Here is a 13,129-nt window from a genome sequence, read left to right as displayed (position 1 = left end):
CCACCATATAAACTCCCAGGTTATCTTGCCATATCACATCGCCTCACTACTTATTGTGGCAATCAGAGATAAGGCCATCCTTGATCACTTCCTTGCATTAATGTCCACCAATTCTCCATTCCCACTCCCAACCCTACTCCCTTTAATGCTGCCCTGAAAGAAAAAACTTTGGGCAGGATTTTCCCCTTGTCTCGGGCGCAGTGGGTGCGCCCAGGAGTGGCCGTGAAATCGAACACTGCCCACGATCAGGCCCTGACATCAATTTCGCACTGGCTGGCCAATTACCAGAGAGCCATTGTGAAATGTGAGCTGCAGCACTCAGCGCCGCCAGGGCGGGGGTGGAAGGAGGGCAAGCGCACGTGTGCATGTCATGAAAGCTCCCTGAGGCACAGAGCTGATGATTTAAAAAATCAGAATTAAAAACTTAGCAATGTTAAAAATATACCCCCTCATGTGACTCTGTCACATGAGCAGGGAAATGTTATAAATGAAATTTAAAAATTTTTATTTAATTTTTCATTGCTATTAGAAACCTCACCCCATCCTTGGATGAGATTTCCTAAAAAACCCAAAGGCCGCTTGGCCTTTCCGCCTGCCCACTAACCATAAGGTTGGATGGGCAGCAACAAATTTTATTCAATTATACCTCAATGGTCTTAATAGGACTGTTAATTGTCTGCGAGTGTGCTGTCGACTCCCGTGCCAACCGAAATATCGCGCGAGTGCACAATGATGTCAGGGCACTTGCCCAACATCATCACGTGTCATTTTATGCTGGAGCAGGCCGGGCTCGTGCCCGCCCGCTCAGCACAAATTTCTGCCCTTTCTCTCAATTCACTCGCAACTGCACTTTCAAAATTTCACTGTTAACACCTTTGGCCTTCCATTCACCATGCCGTTTATGCAGTTATCGATCTGTCGCATCACACCCTCAGTTATACCTTTGATGCCCCACCACCCATTAAAGCCATTACTCTCCCTCACCCTGGCTATTCCTCTCCCAAGTCTGTGTCCATCCTTCCTGGAACCCCAGGCGGAATTTTGCCCTTGGTGGGCGGGCCTGCTCCACCGGCTCGGCGGCGGGCGGGCAACTGAACTCCGCCACCGAAACGGGGCCCGCCACCATTTTGAGTGGGCGGGCCAATAAAGCCCCACCCAGCGGCCTACCCGACAGGAAGCGCTATGCATTTCCTGTGTGGGGCGGGGGTGCGGTGGAAGGGGTTCCCCATCTGTCAAAGTGCGCTCTTTCGTGCATATGCGCGACAGAGTGCACTGCTTCCTGAGACCAAATGCTGTATCAGGGAGAGCGCTGACAGGTAAAAAAACTCCAAAAAAGAAAAATATTAAAATTTTTAACATGTCCCCCTCATGTGACAATGTCACATGAGATGGGACATATTAATAAGAAACACATAAACTTTATGAAACTTTTTACAAACGGACATGAAACCTCATCCCACCAGTGGATGAAGTTCCATGTATAATCAGGAGCCCGCTGGGGCTCCCAGCCTGCCCGCCAGCCTTAAGGTCTTTAACAATCTTAATTAGTCTGTAAATGGCATTAATATCTTTAATGTTCCTCTAAGGATTCATTCCTGGCCCCCTCTCAATTTTCTTCTACATGCTGCTTCTGGCAACATCATCCAGAAATACAGCATCAGTCTCACTCAGCGCCACCTTACCTCTTTTGACTTCTGTATTAACTCTAAATTGTCAGATTGCTCATCCAACATCCAGTGCTGGATGAGCAGAAATCTCCAATTAAATATTGGCAAGACTGAAGCCTATGCCTCTGGTCCCAATACAAACTCTGTTCCCTAGCCACCAGCCCCATCCCTCTCAAAAACAGAAACAGAAATACCTGGAAAAACTCAGCAGGTCTGGCAGCATTGGCGGAGGAGAGCACAGTTGACGTTTCGAGCCCTCATGACCCTTCAACAGAACTAAATAAAAATAGGAAAGGGGTGAAATATAAGCTGCTTTAAGGTGGGGAGGTGGTGGGGGGACGGGGGGGGTGGGGGGGGGGAGGGGGGGGATGGGGGGATTGGGGGGGTGGATGTTGAGGACTCGAAACGTCAACTGTGCTCTCCTCCGCCAATGCAGCCAGACCTGCTGAATTTTTCCAGGTATTTCTGTTTCTGTTTTTGTTTTGGATTTCCAGCATCCGCAGGTTTTTGCTTTTAGCCCCATCCCTCTCCCTGGTAAACTCTGAGGCTGAACCAGACTGTTCACATCCCTGGTGTCATCACTAATGCTGTTTATTTCTATCTCCATGGCATTGCATGACTCAGAACCTGCTGCTGAAACCCTTATCCATGCTTTTGTTATCCACATTCTACACTCCATAAATTTGGAGTCAGCTAAAACTCTCCTGCTTGTGTCCTAATTCACATCAAATCCCATTTATCTATCAACCCTGTGTTCACTGACCTACATTGACTCCCAGTTAAGCAATGCCTCAAATTTAAAAGGCTCATCTTTAATTTCAAATGCCTCCATGGCCTTATCTCTTCCTATCTCTGTAATCATCTCTAGTCCCATAATCTTCCAATTCTGACCTCTTGAGCAACCTGAAGTTTAATTGCTCCACCATTGGTGGCCATGCCTCCCAGCTGCTCAGGCCCAAAGCTCTGTATTTTCTTCCTTAAACCTTTTCCACTTTCTTTCCTCTTCCCTCCTTTAAGGTACTCCTTAAAATCTTCCCCTTTGACCAAACTTTTGGCCATCTGCCCTAATATCTCTTTTTAACTTATCAGTGCCAAATTTTGTTTGATCACCTCCTGTGAGGTGCCTTGGGAGGTTTTGCTACATTAAAAGTGTTTGATAAATACAAGGTGCTATTATTGTTGTTGATACTGTTGTTGAAGCTGTGAGCTTTCTTTAAATTAGCAATCACTATTTTGTATAGTTTATTCTGTAAGAGTGGAGCATATGTTATGAAATACTATCATTGTTCATCTCAAGTCATGGAAGTCATTAAGGGAAGTCAGAAGGCTGTGTCTCAATGATCTAGTAGAATTATTTGAAAAAATAGTGAATGAGGGATATGTCAGGGCTCTAATATGCTTGCAAGATGTGGATTGTTAAGGGTCCATACTCTGGCTTTTAAAGAAGATAAAAAGTATATGCAATTGCTGTACTTAGTCAGCTGGATAAAGAATTGGGTAAGCAATAAAAAGTGGAAGGTAATGACAAATGAACATGGTTCTTTCTTGGGAGCAGTGACTAGTCGAGTTCTGCAGAGGTCCTATCTGGGTCATTTTTTTCTTTGCACCATTTATATAAATAATGTGGAGATTGGTAGCGCTATTAACATTGGAAGAATTGCACAGTACACCAAGCTATGTCGTTACGGTCACGTGTAGGGAGTGAATAAAAATATTCAAATGGGTCGGGACAAATTTAGGATCAGAGAATATTACATTACATTTTGAACTGGGAAAAATGTAAGACAATTTAAATTGCTACAAGAAATACTAATTACGTGTACACAATGGGACTGATGATTATAGAAATTTTAAAAATTGTCTGCGATTCTTGATCATGCCCAAAAAGAATTCAATGTGAAGTTATTGACAAAGTACATCAGGCCTTGTATGAACACTGAAAGCATTTTATTACACAGAATTACATAGAATCTACAATACAGAAGGAAGTAATTTGGCACAATTGGTCTAGGCAGGCATTTATGTTTCAAACGAGCCTTCTCCCACTCTTCTTCATCTAAGCCAATCAGCATATTCTTCAATTCTTTTCTCCCTGATGTGATTATCCAAGTATCCCTTTAAATGAATCCATGCTATTTGTTTCAATTAGTCCTTGTGATAGGGAGTTCCACATTCCTATCACAATTTGAGTAAAGAGGTTTCTCATGAATTCCCTACAGGATTTATTTATCTTATATTTATGATCCCTATTTTTGGTTAACCCAACAAATGAGAATCTAAGCATGTTATTTTAATTCAGCATAACTCATTGGTACCACCAAAATACTGTACAGTTTTGGCCACTTTGCCTCAAAAGTTCATTGATGCATAGGAGAGTGTTCAGTCAAAAATAATTGGAATCATTACAGAATTCAAGATTGTAAGTTATAATGATAGCCCATCAGAACCAAAATTATTGTTATTGAAGAGTAGAACATTTAGTTTACATGATTCAAATCTTTAGAATAATTCGGCACAACTGTTTTCTTAAATTTCTAACTATGATCCTGAAATTTGAAATCATAAATACAGTGTAGAACACTAGATATTCATGGGAATTTTCCCCCACTTTTGACATAGACACTGATCTCCATAAACATTGATTTCCATCAGGGAATATGAAATCAATGAACTCATTTAAAAGAAATTGCATTGTTGTCTAGCTAGAAATAGGATTCAAGATAATTATGATAAATGCAACGTAATTAAATAATTTAGAAAGTACTAAGAGGCGTAGTGTAAAGGATGAGGCAATATTATCTAGACGAAGCCCACAGTTTTAGCTTCTTGCAAGTTTTACCTGTCTTTTCAAGCTCAAGGAATTTAGTTATGAAGCCATGACACTGGAAACCAGTCCATTGGAGAGAATGACCTTAATGAGCTGAATGGCCTTTAGCTGTTGCCCACATTCTAATGTACATTTCATTACATTTGCAGTAGATTTGTTGTACTTAAATCTGAAAGAAGATTAAAACCTGTAGTTGATTAAGAACAAGTTACAGACCCAATCATTCTTGATTATCATTGTGTTTAGCTTAAATGTCAAAACCAAAGAAAAGAGAACTGGAGGAGAAGGAAATCAGAGTTAGAAAAATTGAGAAGATTTTTTTTCACATTTATTTACGAATAGTCAACAAGTTGAATTTCTTCCCCATTATTATAAGTGGATTATTCTTCTATACAAATGTCTTATTTTCTAGTTATGGTGGGTAGTACGTCAGCAGCTATAATCACCAAAAGCAGCATGGACTGTTAATAATAGTAACACCATTGCTGAACAATCACAGGTATTTACAATAAAGCAATGCACAAAACATGTAAGTAGAGTTGTTTTCCTATATTTCCCAGAAGGAAAAAACTGGGAAATAAGAATACTGGTCCAAACTGGTCTTATATACCTTAAAATGGAACACCAGCAAAAGTGAGTAAAATATAAGTACTGGTCCGAACTGTTTTTTCCTTCTGGGTTAACACATAGCATTTCTATTGTGAAAACTCTGCATATTTAAAGAAGGGATTGCAATGGATTTCCAGCCATTGACCATCTTAGAGACCATGTGTCGAATTTGTTTAGACTCAAGGGGCGGAATTTAATTGTGCCAATGGGGTAGATCTGGTGGGAGTCTCGTGTGGCCTTTCAACGGTAGGCCCAACACAATTACCAGGTAATCAGGCACTGACCTGGACAGCATTGGGCCACCCATTGGATTAAGCCTTTGGTAGAGTGGAAATTCCACCCCGAGAGCTGTCACCAATCGGAAGCCATCAGCTCTCCTGTACCAGCCGTACGACCGGGGATTGGGTGGCCACTGCCAGTAACACACTGGGGCCCTCATCAGGGATTGTCGCTGGATAGGGGGCACTGGGAATGGGGAGGGGGAAAGAATGCAAGGTCAAGGTGGTGACTTTCAGCTGGCCTTCCACCCTTCCTGATGCTGGGTCAATGGATTGTTCACTGAGTGGCTGTGAATGAGGGACCCCCCCAACCTCCTGTAGGTTGGTGGAACCCCTACAGGGTTTGCTGAGTGACTTTCTGGAGGCACAGGAAACCCATGCAATTCTAGTTTAATCCCTGAGCCACCATTGAGTCCAGGTGGGTTCAGGGATAATTGGATTTAAGTGGCTCATTAGTGAGCCTAATTGCCTTCCCACTGCCAGGAGGTGAGTTTTCTGTGTCAGCCCCTTCCCACTGCTCACTTAAGGCGGAACAGTTTCCCACCGCTCCAAGTCATGTACGCGGCCCATCATGTGATTCTCTGACCTCCCCGCCATTTTGTCCACTCCAGCAGACTCCACTAAATTCCGCCCAAGGTCACAAACCAGAAATTGTCAATATAAGCTGCAGTGTTTCGACATAGTCACCTTGCCCTGTTACATAATGCAATACAGTGAGATGATAACAAGTCTACATGTACCTGCTGGTAATTCTCTGCTGTTAGGTTCAGTTGATGCAGTTTTCATGAATGTAGCACCAAAGCATTTAATTAATATTTGTTACTAACAGAAATAATGGAAGAAGCTGAAGGAAATGTAGTGTTTTTAAAGGATACAAATTAATCCAATGACATTAAATCTTATCTTCCACAATTTTAAAAATAAAACAGGGACCTTAAATGGGTTCTCTATCTAGGTAATATAATCAGTACACATAGCCTTTTCTTCCCTCCTTCCCACCACTGATTCCTTGCTGAGATATGCACTGGTCGCATTCTGATATCCTGGGTGGTCATTATTCATATACCAGCCTTGACAGTAGGTTCAAGAGACCAATTAACCATAGGGGGTCATAGACCATTTTTCATCTGAAACCTATATATGGGTATTTCCAGCAGATGTCACTGGATAACAATTAAGAGTGGATATCTTCCTGATAGATTTTTGTTACCCAGATGCAACAAGGGATATGGACAAAATTGGGAGTATGGTGTGAGGTCACAGATCAATCATAATCCCATTGAATGCCAGAACAGGCTTGAGGAGTTAAATGGCCTCCTTCTGTTCCAATGTTCCTATAGAAACCTGCAGTGCTCAGACCAGTTGTACCACCTCTTATCACCACACTGGCTAATATCACATAACCCCAGAGGCGTTGGAAGTTGCCCTTTGGAAGAATTGGCTAAAGCATTACAGAATTCTTGATGTCATGGGGTGGGATTTTGTCCATTAGCTCAAGACCCTGACTCCATGGTCATTTCCAGCTCATGTACCCGCACGGACCAAGGGAGGGACTTCTGGAGATATCTTGTGCAATGCAGGCCTGGGAGGGGAGCTGACCAATAACAAGGATGGGTGGGAGTTAGTACTGGAAGTGAGATTGAGGGTGCCATCTTTAAAGACCATTCTTCAGCCTTCATACAGGCTGCACACAAGGAAAGCTAGAGGAGGGATGCAATGGAAAGCAGTGAGTGGGGATGGATGGAATGTGAGGAAGGGTCATTCTATGCTTCAGTGACACCTTCCTGGAGGTGCTCCTACAGGCAATGAAGGACGAGAGAGGTATTATTCACAGAGGATGGGAGGAGGAGTTCAGCCAACCTCACCTAGAGGGCCTGGCTGGAGGTAGCCAAAGAAATGCGCATCCACAGGGTCATGATACTGGAAGCGCTTCAATGACCAAGTGAGGGCTGGCAAGGCAGCAGGCCCGAATGTATAATATGGTGGCTCTGACATGTGCAGCAATGTGAGCGACCCAAGCACAGGGGCTTAACAAGGACAAATATAGGCATTAAAGCACAAGGAGGCATACATCAGAGCATCACGTTACATGAGTCCAGCATGCCCTCCCCCAATCCAATCTCACATTGGTGGGGCATAATGTACAGTTAAAACAGATGGCACCAGGTGGTGAGTATGGCACACACACAGGAGCAGGTGACAGAGGCAGCAACAGCAGTGGCCAGTCCCCTTGAGGTCAGACCCAGCAATGCTCAGCTCTATGCAGATGCTGAGCCTCAGGGTTCATCAGCGAAGGGGCTGATTATAGAGCAGGAATGGGAAATGTGTGGAAATCTGTCAGAGTTCGCAGAGGCTATTCACTCCCTTGCGCAAACAATGGAGGAGTACATCCATGCTATAAGTGGTGTCATGTCTCTGGCTTATGAGTTCATGGCTTCCTCCATGGAGAGGGAGAACCACATGCAGCAGGCCATTGTCTGCATGAGGGGACAGTGCATCTGCCTCCATAGTATGGCATTCACCTTGGGTAGCGTTGAGCGCTGAGTTGGCATGATGGCTCAGAGATGCATGAACCCATTTTCAGGTGATGGATGGCTCTTGGTAAGCAGGGAAGTGCAGATGGCCCAGGAAAGAGTAGAGGAATAGATGTTGAAGGTGATGTGGACAGCCCCTTGGTTCCTCTGGCCATGACACAAATGTTGCTTCCAGCACAAATAACAGAGGCTGCCTCTGAACAGATGCAGGTGGCTCAGCCTTTGCCAGGCCCCTCAAGGGCCCTGCAACTCAGAGTTCATCCAACACAGAGATTTAATGCACTGAAGGAGTAAGGCCAGCACCTTGTCTCCGCAATAGTATCAGCCATAGCGGGTGTGGAATGTAGAAGCTCTTGGAAACAAATGTGTAAACTATATGGTTGTACAATGTGCACAATATCACAAGGTTGACTTTATTCCATGTATGTCACTGTGTGTTTGATTTGTTCACCCTAACATATGGATTATGCCTTGCTTCAACATCTTGTGTGATTCTTACTCACCTGAGGCAGTGACCAGATCCGGATCATGAAGTTGGAATGCATGAAAGGGCATCAGTGACTGTAGGACAGGGATGGATAATATATGTGAGATTGGCTTCTGATGGGGCCTGTGACATTGCCATGGCACATCATGTCACCAGGGCATCCATAGGGAGGGATAGGCTCTGGTCCAATGTCGACATGGAGAGTCTCAGCTGAATCTAGTATGGACGAGAAAGTTGTGTATTTCCCTTGCACACATGCCAATGGCTGCTACCATCAATGCCTCTTGTACATGGCCATTGTCCACCAGCTGGATCTCTGCTCTCCCCTCATTCTCCTTATCGGAGGAGGCGGTGTACTCAAGAGAATCATCTGTCGCTGGTCCAACTCTATTTTGCTGTGCTAGGTTGCGCAGAGCACAGCAGACTATCACAATACGGAGACCCTTGAGGGATTATATTAGAAGGCTTCCCCAGAGCAATCTAAACATCTAAAGTATATTTTTAGAAGGTGAATTCCTTACTCAGTGGTCACCCCTACATGGCTGCAGTTGTATGCTTCTTCCATCTCGGTGTTGGGGATCCACACTGATGTGAGCAGCCATGTCCTCAGTGGATACCCCTTGTCACCCCGGATCCATCCTCAATGGCTCTTCAATGCAGTGAACAACTCAGACGCCTGAGATGGTCTCAGAATGAAAAAGTCATGGCAGTTTTTCGAAAACCTAGCCACAAGTCTGGGATTCTTCTGAGGTGGTCGCACATAATCTGCACATTGAGGGAGTGTAACCCCTTCCTGTTGACAGAAGCACCTCGCTGCTCTGAGAGAGCCTTGATGGCCACATGTGTGCAGTCTATAAGCCGCTGAACCTGAGGAAATCTGGATCTGATGCCAGAATTGATTGACTCTCAACCTGACTTGCATTATTGTGCTCCCCTGCCCTCGTGAACATAGCATCTGCCAAGTACCAAAAGCAATGATGAGCTGCAGGTTGAAAGACCCCTCAAATTTTCCCTGCCAATCCTTGGAATAACCACATTCACCTTCACCACATAGGCAATGGGTGTCCACCAGTGACCTTAACTTCTCCTCCAGAATCCTACATAGGTCAGCAATGATTGTCTTGATAAGTGAAATCTTCAGAGATACTGGTTCTCCAACAGGTCCATGCAGATGAGCTGTTGTCGTAGACCCTGTGTGCTGGGAAGCTCTTCCTTGGAGCAGTCACCTATCTTACTGCCCAGTGTCTGTCCTGCAGTTGTGTATGCCAGCACAGCTTCATGCTGCTTGTGCTTCCCTGCCTGCTGCAGCCATTCCCACATGGCTGAGGTTCCTCCCTTTCAATCATCCTCCTGACTGGGGGAGATGAACTCTGAGTGCAGACTTCATCCCTCAGTGAGCATCATCCCCTTACCTTTCCTGGCCATGCTGCAGGGGAAACCTTCCAGTTACTGGTCCCTACAGCAATCCCTTTGAATTGCACTCCCTTCCAATGGCAGCCATGAGCCTTGCTGTTCTCAGGTACAGGTAATAAACACCTCCCACTGTGCTCTTGCCTCATTGCAGCTGGCGAGCTGCTGAGGATTCATGGGGCTAATGTGCTTTTGACAAAATTCAAATTGCTGTGCAAAATTGCTGTTACTGGCCCCTTAACAGCCTGGATTGGGTGCCTGCCACAAACCAGTGAGCTCCCATTCCCACTCTCTGTTGCCCCTGCGGATTTTGTCCAGTGGCGGGAAGAGGTCAGGAGCCATCCTGACGCAGGATCCCCCTACTTTCTCACCCTCCCCACCCCCAACCCTATCCCCATGGTGTCAAGAAAATACATCCACAGTTCCTTTGGTGAATGCCCACTATCCTTAGGGTAATAATATAAGTTAAGATCGAGCATTTTACCCCAGAATTAAAATCCAGCATGATGAGATAAAGGTTTCCTCTGTCGGTTGCTTTTAAATGTCTTAAATGAAATGGGTTCAGCAAAATCATATAGGAAAAAATAAACAAATTGGCAATGTTGAATAGGCTACAAGGATAACTGGTAGGGGGCTGGTGTGGAAAAGATTCCATTGGTGCAGAAAAGGAGACTTTCCTGAGTTTCGGTTGGTTGCTAGGCAGAACAAAGAGAACTTTACTCTGCATCACACTGTACTATGCCTGATCTTAGAGTGCTTAATGCTGACCCTAGGAACAGAATTTTTAGGCCAGCATGTGGGCACGCGCCCGACCTGATCAGATGCAAAATCACGCGAGATGATGTCAGACAAGTGTCACAACATCATCCCGCGCTTCCAGATTTTGCACATGTCCGCCAACAAGTAAAAGGCCAATTAGTGCAATTAAAGTTGTAAATGTCTTTGATTTTTCATGGTCCATCCAACCTTACGGTTGGCAGACCGGCAAATTGGCCATACGGACTTTGCATTTTTCATGAGCCCTCATCCAAGAGCGGGGTGAGGTTTCCGCTATTAAATTTTTAAAAATGTGTTGACAGAATTTTTATCACATATATGTTCAGGTGACTGATCGTGATGTGTGGACATTTTTTCTCCAGATTTTTAAGTCTTCAGTTCCTTGAAGCAGCTCTCTGCCTTGAGGGAGCTTTCATATTGTGCTACCCCTTGTCCACGCTTACTTCAGCGCCCGCCCCCCGTTGAGCATTTCAACATGCGCTTCACACTGGCTGGCCATTAATTGGCCGGCCAGCGTGAAATCGCAATCGGAGGCCGATCGCAGTTGGCGGTCCATTCGCCAGCCACTCCCTGGCCTGCCGATCGCGCCAGCTCACCAACTTAAAAATCCCTTCCTAGGTGATTGAAATGGGAAGAGTTCCCTTCTTTCATACTATTTCACCTTCTTTCAACCTTCACCTTAAAGAACACAAAGAAATAGTAAAGGAAAAAATGAATAGTGAGAGACCATTGGCCTGAAATGTGAACTTTGTTTCTCTCACCACAGAGTCTGCCTGACCTGCTGAGTATATCCAGCATTTTCCTCCTTTTTATTTAAGATTTCCAGTATCTGTAGAATTTTTCTTTAAACCGAAAGAATGACCAAACCTCAGCTTCCATCGGCATAAGGAGAATCTTAGTGCACTCAGGCAGTTTAAGGAAGGAAGACATAATTGTGACAGATGAAAATAATTCAAGATTTTCTGAAGGCTGTTCCTTTACAAAATTTATGGACTTTGACAAACTAAGTGATACAGTGCATTTTAAAACAATCCTTCAACTTGTGGACAATACTTTAAATCCTGTACAGACAATTGGAAAGAAAATAAAAGCCTTCTGTCTCCAACAGCTTTTAGTGGTCCTAAGTTAAATAGTTTCTTTGGTCTTAATTCAGTTCCTGGCAGACAGGAATCCACAGACAAAATGGCTACTGTCTTCTGTGCGCAATTTAGTATTTTATCAGCCATCCCTGATTACATCATAAGATTTCTAATCAGTCTAATTTTTCTTCTGCAATCTCAAAAACAGATTACTACTCTCAATATCGCAGCTGTTGATTTTCAGGTCTGATGCAACACCTCAGCTAAATTTCTCTTTAAAGGAAGATAACTGTGTGTATTTTTTCTTCTAACAGACACTCATAAACTAAATCACATTCTCAGAAAAGACCTTCCCGGGGTTTCATTAATAACTCTTTAATTGTGGAGAAAGCAGCCAATCAATCAATCTTCTTTGAAAGTGATTTCATCGTCCATCACTATCAATACAATACAAAGAATCAGAAGTGCTGCCAAAATACTGACAATACGGTGTGGAGAGAAATAGTAAGTGAGAAAGCACAAACGGAAGTGGTAATAATAGATGGTAGGGAGCACTCTTAGGCACGGACAGAGCAGGCCGAGGTAGATAATTTGTATTACCAGTGAGCATAGCACGCCATTTAAACTGCATTGTCTTCATGTAAAAAGGTTTGAAAATCATTCTTTTATTTGGGGAAAGAGAAAATTGGATGCCATTTTCATTAGTGTGTGGTATGATAGAAAGAACTTCCATTGATGTAGTGTTTTTCATATCCTCAGAGCATCTCATTGCTTCAGTCCCAATGAATTACTCTGAATTGCAGTCATTGTTTTGGAGACAACATGACAGCCAATATATTTACAGCAGAGTACCACAGACAGAAATGAGATAAATGACTAGTTATCGTGTTTTGGGTGGTGTTGGTTGAGGAATGCATATTTTCCAGAGCACCAGGAGAACTCACCTCTTCTTTGAATAGTGTAAAGGATCTTTTCCACCCAACTAAACAGACTGTTAGGACCCCAGTTTAACATATTATCTGAAAGATTACAACTTTGACAATGTAATAGTGCCTCAGTGTTGTGCTAGTGTTGTGATATCGCTTTAGGAGAGAATATGCAAATGTAAGTAGCCAGGATATAAACATGTGACCAGATGGTATTGTTCAGAGAAGTGTGAAGTGCTGTGAAGTATGCGGCTGTACTTTCCTTTTAACAATAGCTGTTGAATCTTTATGGTAAACCTGTCTGCTGTGTAAAGCTATACTACATCTTCAAATAAATCAAATCTATGTTTACTTTACCAGTCCGTGTGAGATTGGTATGTTTGTATTAAGAAAACATAGAAATTCAACAAGGTGAGCAGCAGTGGTTCCTCTGAAACAAAATGATGAAGATTTGAACATTACAGGAAAAGCTTTTGTGCTGTACAAAGGTTGTATATGCATTGAAGATCCTGGGAGGCAGAAACCCTGTGCAGAC

The sequence above is a fragment of the Carcharodon carcharias genome, chromosome 14 (genome assembly GCF_017639515.1).
Source record: "Carcharodon carcharias isolate sCarCar2 chromosome 14, sCarCar2.pri, whole genome shotgun sequence".
Lineage (NCBI taxonomy): Eukaryota > Metazoa > Chordata > Chondrichthyes > Lamniformes > Lamnidae > Carcharodon > Carcharodon carcharias.
Note: the sequence above shows the minus strand (reverse complement) of the source record.